This window comes from Mastigoproctus giganteus, chromosome 11, assembly GCF_048544385.1.
Source record: "Mastigoproctus giganteus isolate SK-2022 chromosome 11, ASM4854438v1, whole genome shotgun sequence".
NCBI classification, from domain to species: domain Eukaryota; kingdom Metazoa; phylum Arthropoda; class Arachnida; order Uropygi; family Thelyphonidae; genus Mastigoproctus; species Mastigoproctus giganteus.
The window spans coordinates 133,547,370-133,560,025 of NC_143585.1; the positions used below are offsets into that span (position 1 = coordinate 133,547,370).

Here is a 12,656-nt window from a genome sequence, read left to right on the forward strand (position 1 = left end):
CTGGAACAAACTTCCATCTGTCGTTGTGGAAGTTGATAGGTTAAATAAATTTAAGGAGGAACTGGACAGGCATTTGGAGGGAATGGTGTGTTTTTTTTTTTTTTTTTTTTTTTTTTTTTGGCTGATGCTGCATAAGCTCCTACACTTGCTTTCTTGCATCATGTGCCACTACTACTACTACTACTACTATATCGTAACTGGCTTGTTTCTAATTCTTCAGTTTCATTTTCTGCCTACACCAAAGCTCGCAACAATTGTAAGGCAGTTATTAATCAGTCCAAACTAGAGTTTGAACAGGCTAAGAGTAGAAAATTTGCTTGTTGCCCTAATGGTAGCCAAGCATTCTGGTCTCTTGCCAAAGCTATTGGCCGCAACTTTTGCCCATCTCTGGTCCCACCTCTGTCAAAAACAGATGGTTCTGTTGTCACTTCAGCCAAGGATAAAACTGACCGGCTAGCATCCCATTTTTCTTCCAACTCATGTATTAATGATCTTGGTAAAACACCTCCCACCATTTCCGACACGCTCCATTCAGTGCCTCCTGTGGTTTTCTATCAAAAGGATGTCAGAAGGATTTTGACGAACCTTGATGCTAAGAAAGCTCCAGGCCCTGATGGTATTTCTCCACTTGTTCTCAAAACCTGTGCTCCAGAACTTACTCCTATTCTTTGCCACCTTTTTTCACTTTCTTATTCCAAAGGTGTTTTTTCTTCTGTTTGGAAATTTGCTCATATCCAGCCAGTTCCTAAAAAGGGTGACAAATCCCTTCCATCCAATTATCATCCCATTGCAATTACTTCTACTCTTTCTAAAGTAATGGAGAAATCAATTAACTGCTAACTCTTAAACTATCTAGAAACCTTCTATGTGATCAACGATCATCAATATGGATTCCGTCAGTGTCGATCTACTGGTGATATTCTGGCTTATGTTACCCATTTATGGACTAATTCAATGGAAAAGTTTGGTGAAACACAAGCAGTTGCTCTTGACATTCCAAAGACTTTCGATCGTGTTTGGCATAAAGGTATTCTAAACAAGCTTCTATCTTATGGTTTGCCTACTGTTTTTTGTAATTGGTTATCCAATTTTCTCTCTGATCACTGACTGAGGGTGATGGTAGATGACTCTCTGTCTTCTAACTTCTCCACTAATTCTGGTGACCCACAAGGTTCGGTTCTTTCCCCCACTCTTTTCCTCTTGTATATTAATGAGTTTGTATATTATTAGTTTTGCCTATGATAGCACATTGCATTCCACTTTCCATTTTGAGAAACCATGCCCTGTGTTGCAGGGCATGGTTTCTCAAAATGTCCTGTCAATTATCTCCTGTCAATTATCTTCAATTTCTTGAAAATCTGCTACCAATTCCTTAAATGCCGATCTCCAGGTAATTCTCTAGTGGGGCAAAGACAGCTTAGTTGATTTCAATCCTTCTAAAACTCAGTCTTGTCTTATATCACGCAAAAAGGATTCTTCTACTCCTATGCTTATCTTTGGTGACACTCCGATTTCTATGCAAAATGATATATATCTCTTTTGAGAATTACCCTGACTTCTAATCTCTCTTGGCACAACGCAATCACATTACAAATATTGCTTCCTCTGCATCTAAAAAACTTGGTTTTCTCTTTCGCTCTCAGTGTTACTTTTCTTCCAAACAGCTGTTCACTCTGTACAAATCGCAAATCCACCCTACCATGAATATTGTTCCCACATCTGGGATGGTGCTCCCAAAACCTCTCTCAGGGTTTCAAAACTTCAAACTCACAGAACCAACTTTTCATCTTCCTTGTTTATTCATTCAACTGCCGTTTTCTGGAACAACTTTCCTTCATACGTATTTCTTGAAAATTACAGTCTACAGAAGTTCAAGTCCTATGCCAACAAATATCGTCTTTCATCTTCTCACTAAAAACAGCTGGTCAGTTGCAACTCAAACAGATGTCTCTATAGAATCAAATATTTCCTTTGCCACCTGGGCCAAAACTGTGCTAATGTGCAATAATAAATCTACAGTCAATGAAACTAGCAACACGCCAATCAGTATCCCAACTGATGCTATCTCAACCTCGCCCGAAACAACAAAATCTGTTAGTGTTGAAAACCAGAAGAAAGTGGAACCATACTATAACAACATGGAAATGGAGGTTCAGTCAGAGGATGACAACACAGTACTAGAATTATATGCCATTGATATCATGCACACAGGATGCTCAACCTTTCCCAGAAATGAAAAATCAAACTAAGCAGACAGAAACCTCAGAAAATACAGTCAGCTTATTCTTTCTCAAATAAACCCAACCAATAAATGATTTCTATAATGAAACTGCAGAGGATTATGCCTTAATGTAGATGACCTGAATGATTTACTCATACAGGTAATGCAGTAGGCATATGCTTAGAGGAAACATTTTTATCACCAAAAGTTTCTCTCAGATTCAAAAACTATACTATGTTTAGGCAAGACACTGATTCTGACTCTTCTCCTGATGGAAAGGTAGCTATTCTTGTCAAAACTACCATACCATCCAGACATTTCCAACTAGAAACAGGTGCCTCCATAGCCAGGTGGGCAGGAGCAGCAGTGCGTAGCACACGCTTCTTGATTAGACCCGGGTTCGAGCCCATGACCACCAAATATGGAGGATGCGGAAAGGTCAGGGAATGACCACCGCATATCCCTGGAGCAGCCTTAGTTGCTAATGCTCCTAAAAACGAAATAACATAAGAAACCATCTAGAAACCTCCTTAGAAGTTGTAGCAGTTTGGATGGCAATGGAAATATCATTAACCCTTGCATTTGTTTATATATCGCCTAACTGCCATCTCCTGTCTGTTTACTCGGTAATTTCAGTGGTCACCATCCATTGTGAGGATCTTCTATCATGGATAGGAGAGGCCAATTAATTGAAACATTCCTAGATAACCATAATCTGTCTGTATTAAGCACTGGTTCTCCAACTCATGTTCAAGAACCTACAGGTATAACATCTGCCATAGACTTTATCCATCTGTTCAGCATCTCTTTTCCCACGCATGGACTGAGTAGTGCTGAACAATCCATTCCACAGTGGCCATTTTCCTATTATAAGTTCAATTCAAACACAGGTCGTGTAATGCCCTAAAGCCTGTACTTCTTGGAATTTCCACAAAGCAGACTGGAAAAACTATTCTACTTGTGTTCTTACTCAACAAACAGTATGTACAGCAACAATGTATTGATGACATAACCGATCACATTACCAGCCATATATTATCGGAAGCCAAAATTTTCATTCCAAAATTTGACCAGCGCAAATGGGTACACCAAAACCAGTGGTAGAATGAAGATTGCTCCAAAGTGAAAAAAGAAAAAAACCATGCTTGGAACCAAATTCCCAACTGCCACCAACCTAATTGTTTTCAAAAAACTGAGAGCCAGAGCAAGACAAATTAGATAAAAAGCAAAACGAGACTCCTGGATTAACTTTGCCTCAACTATTAACAAAAATACTGACACTCAGATTATCTGGAAAAAAATACAATCACTCAATGAGAAATTTCTACCATTGCAGTCTCCAATAATACAATGGAATGGGCAGGATACTGATATTGCAAATGCTTTAGCAGAATCTTTCTATAATATTTCTGCCTCTTCCTCTTATGTGACCTCCTTTCAATGTATTAAAACTGATGACGAACATATTAAATTGAATTTTTCAACTAGTTGCTCACTTCCATGTAACCAGCTCTTTACTCTTGCTGAGCTGAAAGAATTCCTGAGCAAATCTCTATCTAGTGCAGCAGGACCAGGTGGCATTCACTACAGTATGGTGAAGCAGCTATGTGAACCCACAATCTGTGCATATTATTGCTCTTTTACAAACAGATCTTTTCAGAAAATACATACCCTCTCTCTCTTGGCATCATTCCTATATTTGCACTATACCAAAACCCTGCATACCAAACCCCAAAACTATACCAAAACCCCAAACATCGACCGATATCATTGACAAGCTGTTTGGGCAAAATATTTGAAAGGATGGTGCATAAGAGGCTCACCTGGATTTTAGACTCCCAAAATCTGTTTTCTGATCACCAATATAGCTTCCATTAAAATAGGCCCACCATCGATTTACTTGTAAAAATTGAATCCAACATTTGTAATGCTTTCATCAGGAAACAACATCTAGTGATGGTCAACTTGGATATTCATAAAACATTTGACACCACATGGCATCATGGTATCATTAAAGGTATGCATCAGTTAGACTGAGCGGCTACCTCCCTTTAATAATTCAGAACGTTATAAAATTACGTACATTTCAAGTCCAGTATCAAAACATACTGTCAGTATCTCACATTCAAGAAGGTGTCCTACAGGGTTCCATATTGAGTCCAACCCTATTTGTGATTAGGGTCAACAATATATTGGAAGATCTTCCAAAAACGATTGAAGTATACATGTATGCTGACGACCTCACCATATCCTGCCAATCGCAAAGTATGAATACTATCGAAAGACAGTTACAAATTGCTCTTACCAGAATTCAATCTTGGACCTTATACGCAATGGATACCATCTTGCTGAACAGAAATCCACTACCATTCATTTCTTCAAACTATGGTCACTTCATCCCGATCCAGAGCTAAAGATAAATAATGTGTCAGTTCCTATTGCTCACACTCTCCGATTTCTTGGCCTGATACTAGCTAGGAAACTGAACTTTCAAGCACATGTGGCCTATCTTCAAACTATTTGTTTGAAGAAGTTGAATATCCACCAGTATGTGTCATCCTTGTCATGGGGCACTGATCGACATACCCTTATCCATCTTTATAGAGCTCTCATCAGGTCTCACTTGGACTATGGCTCTCCAGTGTATGACTCTGCAAGAAATAGTACTTTAGAGCAATTAAACACCGTCCAGCACAGTGCTCTGAGAGTTGCTATAGGGACTTTCAGTACCTCCCTATTGAGAGTCTTTGTATCGAATCCCATGAACCTCCCTTACATCATCAAAGAAAAACATTACTTCTGCTGTATGGCACAAAAATCTGCAGTCTTTCCTCTCATCCTAGTTGGAGATTCTATACAAAACCAAATGGGAGTCATTTTACAATAGTATCCTGCTCCACTTAGATTTAAGGAACTGACTCAATCATGCAATATAGAAAGCGGTAATATATTTTGGGACATGACACCACCAGATCGACCCTGGACAAATATCTGTACAATATGTGATGACTATTTTCAACAATGGGGACAGAACACCTTATCTTCCCCCCCCATATCACACAGTTACATGCAGCTTACTCTCTTTCTCATTCACAGGTCTGCAAAATCTATACAGATGGATCAAAAACTGAGACCTAAGTAGGTGCTGCAGTAATATTCCCATCAGTCACTATTACCAGTAGAATGCAGTATCTTCACTGCTGAGCCTTATGCTATAAACTTAGCTCTAGATCACATTATTGAACATCTAATTCCATTGCTTTAATGTGCAGTGACTCACTCAGTGCTGTCTCTGCTATAAATAGTAATGCCAACTCCTCTCATCCTGTAATAAAACAAATCCACTCTAAATTACTTGTGTGTAATGAGTCAAACCAAACTGTGACATTGTGCTGTATCTCAGGGCATTCTGGGATAGCAGGAAATGAAAAAGCAAAACCTGCAACCAAACAACCAGATACTTCTATTTTACAGACTTGTCAAGTTCCATATACCGATTTCAAACCCATCATCCGTAAAGCATGTTACAATTGCTGGTCAGTGATCTGGAGAGATTATCCAGGAAACAAACTTTAACCGAATAAAACAAGATCCAAAGCTGCGGCTCTCCAGCTTCCGGAAAAGCAGAAGAGAAGGAGTAATACTAAGAACGCTAAGAATTCGGCATACTTGCCTCACACACCACTATCTATTAACGAATGACAGCTCTCCTCAATGCACAGGGCGCCTCCATTGCCAGGTGGGAAGGAGCAGCAGTGCGTAGCACGCGCTTCTTGATTAGACCGGGGTTCGAGCTCGTCACCACCAAATACGGAGGATGCGGAAAGGTCAGGGAATGACCACCACATATTCCCGGAGCAATATGGCCTTAGTTGCTAATGCTCCTAAAAGCCAAATAACAAAACAAACAGCCAGGTGGGTAGGAGCAGCAGTGCGTAGCACACGCTGCTTAATTAGTCTGGGCTTCGAGCCCATGACCACCAGATATGCAGGATGTGGAAAGGTCAGGGAATGACCACCGCATATCCCCAGAGCAATATGGCCTTAGTTGCTAATGCTCCTAAAAACCAAATAAATAACCTCAATGCACATCACATTATGTGGAACTGACTATTCATCATTTATTAGTGGGCTGTCCTCACCTTCTCAATATCCGCTCAAACAGCTTTAAATCGTGCATTAATACACAGTCATCACTAACGTTGTTGAAGATTCTTGGAGATGACCCTTTTTTTTTTTTTTTTTTTTATGTAAACCCCAAACACGAGAGGTATTAGAACCTATAGTACTTAGCAACCGTGCTTGGGTTCGAGGTTGAGAAGACGAAAGAAGATATTTGTTGACATTGACCTTATACCCAATGGATACCATCTTGCTGAACAGAAATCCACTACCATTCATTTCTTCAAACTAAGGTCACTTCATCCTGATCCAGAGCTAAAGATAAATAACGTGCCAGTTCCTGTTGCTCACACTGTCCGATTACATTGCTCCCTTCGTCAGGCCTGGAATATAATGGGTGCCTTATTGCAGATTAAACTGCAGTAGCCAGATGTTAAAAAAAAAAAATTGCCTCTCGGGGAAACAATTTTTTTTAACATCTCTGCAACTTCTTGGGGGAGGGGAAGCAGCCATTTAACTTCAAATATAATTATTTGCATCCTTATAATAGATCAGTCATCATAGAAGAGTTAAGAACAGCTGTAACTCTTGGTAAGACAAGTGCTACTGGGTTGGATTACATCCATTATGAAATGATTAAACACCTTTCACGAAAATGTAGGAGGATCATCTGCTTCTCCTGTATAACAGAATCTTTTTTTGACAAACAGTTTCTGGATTCCTGGCATAAGGCATTTATCCTTGCCTTTCCTAAGCCAGAAAAGGATTCCCAAAGTTCAAACTAACTATCACCTCATATTCTGACTAGCTGTTTATGCAAAACCCTGGAGAGAATGCACATCTTATATGGTATTACAAGATAAATGACCTTCTCTCTAGAGTGCAATGAGGCTTCTGAAGGAACAGGTGCACTTTGGACCACTTAATTTGACTGGTAACATCTATTGGAGGTGTTTTCCCTTCCCTAAAACTAGAGCACCCATGTCAGTCTTTATTGACATGGAAAAGAGTAACACAACCTGAAGATTTGGCATTTTAAAAGACCTTTATAGCCTTATTCTTAGTTTACTGAGTGGTCACCACCCATATTTATTAAGAACTTTTTATCTTGTTGGGCTTCCCAAATTCTATGGAATCCATTGTCTCTTGGTCCTTCTGCCAATAGGATGCCAATATTCTGCCAACACACAATAGCTTTGTGTTATGCTTTTTGCCATTAAAGTCAATTCCTTTACTGAACAATTTCCATCTGTAAACAGTGCTGCGCTCCATGTTGATGGAGGGCAGCACTGTTTAGCATATTTTCCCAGTCCTTCACGAGGGTTATAGAAAGACAATTGCGCCGACCGGGATAGCCAGGTGGGTAAAGTGCCTGCCTGGCAACCCAAAGGTTGTGGGTTCGAATCCCGCCTCAGGCTTGGATCAAAGTACTGCAAAAAAAAAAAAAAAAAACTTGGGAGGTGCATTATGGCCACAGAAGCCGATGCGCCAACAACTACCAAAAAAAAAAAAAAAAAAAAAAAAAAGAAAGACAATTGCAACATGCCATTAATCACTTGAACTCATGAGCAGCGACTAATGGCTTCAGGGTCTTGCCACAGAAGGCTACTTACATATATTTTTGTCACAAACATAATCTTTATCCTGAATCTGAATTTGAGGCTCGGACAAAATTCCATTACATTAGTACCTGAGACCAGATTTCTACAACATATCAACTGCATACAAAGTGCATTCGAGGCTTGATTATTCTCCATTCAATCTGCTCTACTTTTTGGCGTGCTCATTGATTCATGCCTTTATCATATGTTTGTGCATCTTAAACCAGATTATGGGTCCCAGATATATGCATCTGCTAGGCACAATATACTCCAATGGCTGGATTCCACATTGAGAAAATCTTTACCTTAACACCTGTAAGACTGTCAATCATCCATTCAGTATTCATATCCAAGAGCTACACATAGATTTAGACATCATGGTACACCGAGTTGTCACATTACCAAGGTGTGTGATTTGATAACTCCACCTGGCATGTTCATGATCTAGCCCATGGCCTGTCCCTTAACAACTGGTGGAAGGCCAACACTCCATCTTCTGTCTATCTGCAGCTCCACTCAGTACACCACAAGTGCAAAGTGTGTTAAGTGTCTCACGGCACCAGGGGTTCCCCCATCTCCGCGTTGCTTTCATTGTGAGTGTACCAGTTCACTGGGATGACCAGAGATTTAAAAGTGTGCGGATTATGTGAGTGTGTTATGTTATGTTATGTACCATTGTTCCTCTGGCCATTTAGCCGCTGGACCCCAGCTGAGGTCCAACGTTGCCTGCACTTCACCCCGTGGAGGCAGACCAGGTAACCACTAGTTTAAATTTGCACTCTGGCAGGTCCTGCCACCTAGTTCACTGAGATTTCAGTGGCTAGGACCTAAAAAAAAAAAAAAAAAAAAAAAAATTGTATGGGGATATTGCGCTAGAATTTTTTTTTTTTTTTTTTTTTTTGTTAGTTGTTGGCACATAGGCTTCTGTGGCCATAGTGCACCTCCCAAGGTTTTTGCAGTACTTTGATCCAAGCCCGAGGCGGGAATCGAACCCGCGACCTTTGGGTTGCCTGGCAGGCACTTTACCCACCCGGCTAGCCCGGTCGGCTTGCGCTAGAATTGGAAAAGCCAAAATGGTGGGCGAACAGCATAATTTAGATACGGTTATTTTTGGCATGTGGGGCATTCACTTGCATACAGATAGAGTTGGGTAGGGAGAATGAAGATTGGGGGGATAAAGACAGAAGAAGAGGTCAATAGGGAAGACGACCCCAGGCGGAATCAGTGGGGCATGCCCATGCCCCACCAGAGGGAAGAGTGGGGTCGGCGAGGAGGAGAGGAGACAGAAAAGCCGTCACCTCCACCCCGCCGGGGTGAAGGAGAAGAAAGGGCCGAACAAGGGAGCCGGCTTAGATCGCCAACATGGCGTGTATGCAGCAAAGCTGTGGCTTCGTCAGGTCTGCGACAGTGTCCTGTCCAATAGTTGGTCAGTGTTGGGATAGGATCCCGTCCACTGCTGGTCCAATAATTAGGATGTCAGTGTGGGATGGTGTCACTAATGGGACCTAGATCTCATCCAGTAAAGTCCTAGTCATTGTTGTCTGTTTCGGTTGTCAGAGTTCCAGTGTCAAGTCTAGGGAAGTTGTGGTAGTGCTCGTAGTCTGCTGAACAGTTTGTGCGCGGATTGCGAGAGGGCTCTGTAGTACTCCTTCTCCCCCAGTACAAGGTGTTCCTGATCCTTCGGGTTGAAACATAAGATGTCACTTTATAACAAAAATATATCTTCAAAGAGGGGACATTCATGCATCAGATGTTTCCATGTTTGATTTTCACCGCAGTGGCATAGTGGTGATTCCTTTATTCTGAAAGTTGAAAGTTTGGCATTAAAGGAACCATGCTCCACTCAGTACACCACACTGAACATTCTGACTCCATTCTACAGATGTTCAAAGTGAATGTAGCATATTCACTGCAGGGTTGGTGCTAAGCATTTCCATGGCCAAGCGATCTCAAGCATTTTCCTTCAAAGGAATCACTCTTATTTAGTTTAAAGTTAGCTTCTCTTAAGTTTTTCAGAAAGCACAGTAAACTTCATCTTACAAGTAGTAAGTTAAGTTAGGAAAGAAAAGACACCTTTCCTTTCATTTTTATTAGCGTAACTAACCTAACAACCGCTTGGCCACTCATGGCATTACTCCTGCCTCCCCATGGCAGGGCCAGTAACCTGAGTGGGAAAACCAACCCTCAGGGCCAAAAGGAGTAAAAATGGACAAAGAAATCTTTCTTCAACTTGATCCATTGAGATCCTCTACCGATAAAGATCAACCTGATCATGATTCCTGTTAAAGACAAAAAAGAGAGATATGTCAACAAGATCACCCAGCCTTTCTACTTATTCATTCTCTATCAGATTTTCCTGCGAGAAAATTATCCCCATTTCTAATCCAGAAATGATTGGAAAACGCTGCAGGATCACTGAAGATGGTAAAGTGATTACAGTCTGGAGATCTGCTGGTTGAAACAATGAAACCAAAACAATCAGAAATATTAGTGAAACTGACCACATCTTGTGGAATTCCCATGAAAATAATGCCCCATGCCACTCTGAATACCTCCAAAGGAGTTAAGCAGAGTGGGACCTCATTAACATCTAAGAGGGTGAAATTGTTCAAGAATTGGCAGATCAAAGAGTAATACATGCAAAAAAATATTAATACGGAAAGATGGAGAATTAAAGCCTACACGAAACATAATACTGACCTTTAGTACTCCAAACTTACCAACAATGGTTAAAGCAGGGTATCTAAATTGTTGTATATGTCCATATATACCCAATCCCATCAGGTATTATAAGTGCCAGAAATGTGGACACTCCCAGGTAGCATGCCATGGCACTATGATTTGCCCAAACTGTGGTTCAACAGAACGCACTTAAGCTGATTGTACTGTAACCACCTTCACTTGTCCCAATTGCAAAGGTAACCATCCGGTATGTTCAAAAAATTGTAAAATGTGGAAAGTGGGGAAAAAAATACAAAAATAAAAAACAGAAAATAAAGTAACATACTAGGAAGCCAAAAAGCATTTTATGCAGCTTATGCCGAAATGCACGTATGCACAAGCAACCCAACACAATCATTCTATTGCTACTCAGACTGACATTACAGTCCCTCCAAACACTTCTCTTGCCGATTGGGCCAGGTCCGTGCTTAATGCTAAACCGCAACCTGCCAAACACAAGCAACTGGAACAAGGAAATAATATCCAATTTCAGTACCACCCAATATGCCTGAAACTACTAAAAAAGCAAACAAAACAGTACCAACAGACCATGCTCAGACCAAGAAACAATTCCCTATACATATGGATGTTGACAACAAAACTGACCCAGAAGAAACTATATTAGAACTTCATGCAGAAGAACACATGGATACAGAGCGACCAGTTCCCCCCAAAAAGACAGAAATAAAACAGATCATTACAAACAAACTGCTTCAAAAAAAAAAAGGGTATTCAAAACACAACTCCTAAAACAAAGTAATGCAGCACAATGGAATTGCAGGGACATGCGAGCCAATATTGATGACTTATATGACCTGATAAATAAGTATAATACAGTGAGTGTTTGTTTGCAAGAAACTAATTTAACACGACAGGTAACCCTCTCAATTAAAAACTACACAATACACAGAAAAGACAGGAATACTGTAAAATCTGCACATGGAGAGATAGCGATATTAGTTAACCCTAAAATCTCCACTCGACATATCTCTCCCTCCAGACTGACTTAGAAGCCGTTGCTGTGCATGTTGCACTTGAAATAACCCTAACTCTCATTTCAATATACCTTCCACCAAACAGTACCAGCATGCTAAAAGAACTAGAAGATATAATAGCACAAGTGCCAACATCTCTTTGGAGATTTCAATGGTCATCACCCATTATGGGGATCTTCCAACGTGAATCAAAGAGGACAACTGATTGGGACCATACTGAACCAACAGCAGTTAACCTTACTAAATACTGGCCATCACACTTACAACAGAACGTAAATTATCCAGAATAATTGATGTCAGACCTCTTCTGGATAGCCAAATTTTCTGGATAATTTTTCTGGTAACATTAAATAAATTTAATCTAATTATTTAATTAAATAAGATTAAATAAATTTAATCTTACCTTATGATTAAATTAAATAATTAAGATTAGTTAAATAAAAAAAAATTAAATTAATCTTGGAAAACAGAAACATCCATCCAAGCATTTTTATGATTTTTATACAAAACAGGAAAATTAGAAAGATTTTAAATGCTCTTGGTTTCTTCAACTTACTGATAACGAGCACGTACTATCTTACCTTATGATTAAATTAAATAATTAAGATTAGTTAAATAAAAAAAAATTAAATTAATCTTGGAAAACAGAAACATCCATCCAAGCATTTTTATGATTTTTATACAAAACAGGAAAATTAGAAAGATTTTAAATGCTCTTGGTTTCTTCAACTTACTGATAACGAGCACGTACTATCTGTGCATCCCAGTGACATTTGCACACACAGCATTGTAACTTGCTCTTTTCTCATCTTAAAACTTGGTGCAGGCATTTCTCTTTTAGTGGCTACAGTTTTTCTCGGCAATGCTTTCCATAACAAGCGCATCTCATCAACATTATAAACGTTTTCTTTCTCATAATTTGCTTAACTGAAACTAACTTACTTTTAAAGCACACCTCTGCCGATTCATTTGCAAATTTTCCCGCCTTGAATGTCT

At 39.8% G+C, this 12,656-nt stretch overlaps 1 protein-coding gene across 1 annotated transcript in view; it reads left to right on the forward strand.

Annotated features, from left to right (window-relative positions):
- Positions 1-12,656, forward strand: part of LOC150078442 (LIM domain-binding protein 2-like) — a 374,189-nt gene that overhangs the window by 241,724 nt on the left and 119,809 nt on the right. The window lies entirely within an intron of this gene.